Source organism: Octopus bimaculoides, chromosome 2 (assembly GCF_001194135.2).
Source record: "Octopus bimaculoides isolate UCB-OBI-ISO-001 chromosome 2, ASM119413v2, whole genome shotgun sequence".
NCBI lineage: Eukaryota > Metazoa > Mollusca > Cephalopoda > Octopoda > Octopodidae > Octopus > Octopus bimaculoides.
Genome location: NC_068982.1, coordinates 77,845,628 through 77,846,564, shown reverse-complemented (window position 1 = coordinate 77,846,564; position 937 = coordinate 77,845,628).

The following is a 937-nucleotide window of genomic DNA, read 5'->3' as shown; positions in this document are numbered from 1 at the left end:
TATATATATATATATATATATATATATATATATATATATATATATAGATAGATAGATAGATAGATAGATAGATAGATATACATACATACATACATACATACATACATACATACATACATACATACATATGCATACATACGTACATACATACATACATACATACATACATATGTATGGCAGAAAAATATATAATACTTATGAACTCACATGAGTCAGCAGGCTACCTGAACTCCAGGACGGAAGCCGTGGGGAGTTGTCCACATTTTCAGAAATTTTTATTTCAAAACTGGAAAACCTAGCTATCAAGCGAAGGAAGACAATTCGCCCGGCCATAATTTTTAAAGAGTAATATTTCTTCAACTACCACCGGTGTTCTTGTGTTTTTAAAGAACATTCTTTGCAGAGAACAGTTATCATTTAGAGAAACTTAAGACATGTCTAGTTCACGCTAGGTATGAAACCAATGGTATTTCTCTAAAACTGTTACTTTACACACACACACACACCACTTCCCAGCGCCTACACCATCATCCACACACCTACACATGCACACACGCACACGTCAAGGTCACCAGCTCCATTCTACTCGCACATACACGCTCTCAAATGCACACGCACGCGCACCTTCGTTTTGGGATCACGACTACTTTAATATCTCCCCTTCTTCCTAGCTCTCCTGTGACCCTTCTGTCCACCATTCACCATGATAGATCGCTAGCCACTAAACCTTTTCTATTTTCTCTCCTTGTTTATTTTTGTGTTCCTTTCTGTCGAAGAGCGTAGGCTCGAAACGTAAAAGACTTTCTCACTTCCCGAGCGTTAAACTAATATATCTGCTTGTTGTTTACACACCCGTCTTCGTCTTTTGTCTTGTTTTTTGTTGTCTTTTTTTTTTTGTAAATTCTCACTATATATATATATATATACATATATATAT